At 46.6% G+C, this 4,333-nt stretch overlaps 1 protein-coding gene across 1 annotated transcript in view; it reads left to right on the top strand.

Moving 5' to 3' along the window:
- OPCML (opioid binding protein/cell adhesion molecule like) overlaps positions 1–4,333 on the top strand; it is a 518,190-nt gene that overhangs the window by 497,773 nt on the left and 16,084 nt on the right. The gene's annotated exons all lie outside the window — the stretch shown is intronic.

Here is a 4,333-nt window from a genome sequence, read left to right as displayed (position 1 = left end):
TGTGTGTCTTAGAAATAAGCCCCTCATCAGCAGTGGCAGGTGGGTACAGCATGTTCCTTCCTTCCTCTGCCTGCCTGAATGCCTATGCTTTTGAATTGAAGCCTACTTCAAAGATAGGCTTTGCCTGCTCCACCTCCCCGACTTATTTATCCTTAGTAGATAGACTTCAGGGCTTTGGTTTGCACAGTTTAGGGAACAAGCATGTAGAATATGATGGCTTTCACAAACACACATTGTTATATATTTTGGGGGAAGAGGTCCCCCCCGCAAAGCATTACACTCCTACTTGGCGGCCTGTAAAATAGACAAGCATTCTGCTCTTTTCTGAACGTAACAGCACCAAGAGGAACCCAGCCTAGACACGAAACAGATTATCAAATGATTGTCTCCATGGGGAAGTCACCCTAGTATGAATGTTTTATTCTTTTAGCTCAAGGCAAAAAGGGATAATGACTTAATTCTATAAACTTCTTTTTAAAATAGAAGTACTTGGGGGTCATTTTTCAAAATAATAGTAATAATATCTACCGTTTACCAAATATTTACTGCTTTCTAGGCATTTTGTTAGTACTGTATAAAACAGGTTATTCACTCCATTTTAAAGCCAAGTAAAAGGAAGACCAGCGAGGTTAAGGAAATTGAAGTACCCGTACCAGGGAGTTGGTGCTGGATGAAAGCCAAAGCTGGGCCCTCCATCAGATCCTGGGTAAACAGAGAGCAGTGACGCATGCGCACACTCACACCCTCACACTCGCTGTTAGATGAAGCCGCAGCAGGTGCCTACCTCTGCCTCCAGAGGCAGCGGCCTCACAGCCCCGCTTCCCTATGTGCAATCTCAGTCACATACAAAGTGATATCATTTGAATTTTCCAGACCTGCAATCAGCTCTGTAACTGTCACTTTTCATAGCTCTGGATCTAGGAGAAGCCCCAGCCACTAGTGCTGCCATGCCTTGAGGTCTGGGAATATCCACCTTTGGTCTTCATAAAACTGAGGGGAAAGTGCAGGATGGGTGTGGTGCTCTGACCCTCACCCTGCCATCACCCTCTCAGTGGGGTCACAAGGGGTATTCAATATGGCCCAGAGAGGGAACCCAGGACTGATAAGCAGATAATCTAGGTTCTTGTGCCTCCCTATGAAAGAGGTGTGTTGTAGCAGATAACAACGGCAAATGTATCCGAAGCCTGTACCAGCCTGCTAGGGCTGCCCTAAGAAACCATCATTGGCTGGGTGACTTAAACAATGGAATTGTATTTCCTCACAATTCTGGAGACTTGCAGTCCAGGATCAAGCCAGGAAGAGCTATCATCTTCTTTTGATGAGGGCTCTTTTCCTGGCTTGTAGACGACTGCTCTGTCCTCACACGGCCTTTCTTTTGAGTGTGTGTGGTGTGTGGAGAGATACAGACAGAAATGGCAGAGGTGGGAGGGGACAGAGAGGGCTCTCTACATGGCTTCTTATTAGGACCCTAATACTATGGAATCAGGGCCCTACCGTTATAACCTCATGTAACCTTAATTACTTCCTTATAGGCTCCATCGCCAAATAGACATTGGGGGTTAGGTCTTCAACATACGAATGTGGGGAGATACAATCCGGTCCACAGGGAAGACATAGCTTCCTATCCCAAGTCAACTGGCCACATGGCAGCCACTTCGTCTTGCTGAGCCTTACTTTCCTCATGTGTGTTATTGGGATAGCAATACTTTCTTTAAAAGACTAGACAGAGGACAGTGTAGGTCTTACAGAAAGAGAGAGCTTGACAGGTGTACATTTAGATGTGTGACATCAACAACACGCAAAGTCTACAGATCGCAGTTTACCCAGCTAAATCGAGGGTGATATTTCCTGGCCTGCTGCCCGTCATTGTGAATTGTCCGTAAGACAATGTTTACCACGGAGGCATGACAAACTGAAACTGTCGTATAAACGCAAGGCACCATGGTTACTTTGCTGTTTGCCAACACCTGTGACACGGCCCCTCTTATCACTGCTTTCCTTGGTACGGCTGCCAAGGTTGTTGCTCAATGGACTGTGCGTTCCTTTCTTCCAGAGTCTCTTGTGCCCTTTACAACAGCATCTCCAAGCCCTATAATCTACCCAGGCTGTTTCAACTGGTTAGTACCCACTCACCTCCCAGCACGCCTTCTGAGGGAACCCGTCCCTGACCTCTCCGAATAGGCCAGTCCTCCACTGCACACTCTCATATAACGCTTCCGGGGGCAGCTCTCACCACAGTGAGCTTGCTAGCTAATTCATTCAGCAAGTACCTGCCATAAGTGGGGCACTGTTCTCAGGGACGAGGGCACAGGAATGCACAATAGCTACGGTCCTTGTCCCTACAGCCTTCCCTTGCTAGTTGCAATTTTACTTCTGTTTCATTTATGTGGTTTGTTCCTTAAAGTTTTTCCTCCCTTTGAACGTATGCTCCATAAACAAGGGGACTGTGTCTGGTTTGATCCTTAGAACCTAGCACAGAGTTCCTCACACAGTAGTAGGTCAAAAAAATCTTGTTGAATGAATGAACATATACGGAGATTGGAGAGTGGTGCTGGTGACGCCAGGAGCAGGAACTCAGCTGTCGGGGATGAAATATGGTCGCATGGAGTAGGGTCTAGGACTCAGAGACTCTGAAACCAGGGTTTGCTGCTCACTGGCTGAATGGCTCTGGAAAGTCAATCTCAGTGTGCCTTATTTTTTTCATCCGTGCAGGTATTTTAGAAATGTCCTGTAATTGTCTGACACTATGCCTTAGTGGAAATAGCTTAACACAAGATCAGAGTGACATTTTCCAGCGGACCGGCCCTTTCTGCTGGCCCTGAGTGTTCCTTCCAGTCCTCAATATTCCCGTAATTACGGCTAACTGGTGTTACCAACCGCGTACCAGTGCAGAGCCACTGGATTACGTGTTCTACATGTTTTATCTCATTTAATGATTCTAGGAAGTAAGTTCTATATTTATCCCTGTTTTACAGAGGATGAAATGGAGACATTAGGCAGGTGACTCAACTCACAGTGGCTAATAAATGCTTGAGCTGAGACTTAAACCTATGCACTCTGCTTCCAGTGTCTGAACCCTTTCTCCTACTTCAGTCCAACTCACCTTTCTTGGCAACCCATCATGGACATTGGCGGATGCCCTTCCAGGTGGAAACCCATATCAACAGTCAGCTTGCTTGGACCCATTTCCCACACCAGCATCTCCCCTGTTCCATCTAAATATGAACCCATTCTGCAGTAAACATACGGGTGCATGTATTTTTTTGAATTAGTGTTTTCGTTTTTGTTGGGCAAATACCCAGTGGTGGAATTAATGGATCATATGCTAATGCTATTTTTAATTTTTTGAGGAAACCTCCATACTGTTTTCCATGGTGGCTGCACCAATTTGCATTCCCACCAACAGTGCTTCAAATAATGTAAAAAGCAAAAAATAAATCTGAACCCATTCTTTTCAAGGACGATTTTTTACATTTACAACCCATATACTCACACTTCCCAAATATACGCCTCCCCCTCCCTGCCCCACATTCCCAGGAATACATTGGTATTTGCCCTCAAAGACTCTATGATTGTTTTTGGAGACACTTTTGACTCTGCACTGTGACCCCATCACAACATATACTCATAATAGGACTCTCGCACAAACACATCTTTATCTATTTCCTACCTCCATGCAAAGAACAAGGGGAAGTGGGATGAAAGCATTTTCAAAAGAACACATAAGACAAAGCGTGTGAGACAGTGGGTTGGTGAGCGGGTTGAAGCAGGAAGTGATGGGGCAGGTGGTGAGAGTGAACACAGGTGGGTGGGCGACATGCAGAGACAAATCCACGGTTGGTGCTGACATGAGGTGTTTCTTCCCTGCACGCCAGTTGCCGCCCCTTCAAAAGCCACATTGACAGGGTAGGTCAGGCAGGCAGAGTGCAACTCAAAGTGGCATTTTAGACTGCCTGTGTGCTCCTTCGTGCCGGGCCACTGCGGATCCTGGAAAGGCAGCGGAGCATCGAGAGACCGGGAGCAAGAAAAACGGTGTTCTGGTCCCGACCCCAGTTCAAACAAACTGATGCTCTCTGTTCTGTTCCCTGGTTGTCTGTTAAATGTAAGAACAGAACAAGATGGACTGTCAGCTGACTTCCAGCTAAGTGTTCTGAATTTGAGCAACAGTGGAGAAAGAGTATTAAAGGCTGGTCTCTGAAAACTGGCATGCTTACCCTTGGAAATGGTGGCAGTTAAAATGCTTCTTCTATGGGGGGCGCCTGGGTGGCACAGCGGTTAAGCGTCTGCCTTCGGCTCAGGGCGTGATCCCGGCGTTATGGGAGAGCCCCACATC

The sequence above is a fragment of the Ailuropoda melanoleuca genome, chromosome 8 (assembly GCF_002007445.2).
Source record: "Ailuropoda melanoleuca isolate Jingjing chromosome 8, ASM200744v2, whole genome shotgun sequence".
In the NCBI taxonomy this organism is placed as follows: domain Eukaryota; kingdom Metazoa; phylum Chordata; class Mammalia; order Carnivora; family Ursidae; genus Ailuropoda; species Ailuropoda melanoleuca.
Note: the sequence above shows the minus strand (reverse complement) of the source record. Positions and strands in the feature narration are given on the sequence as shown.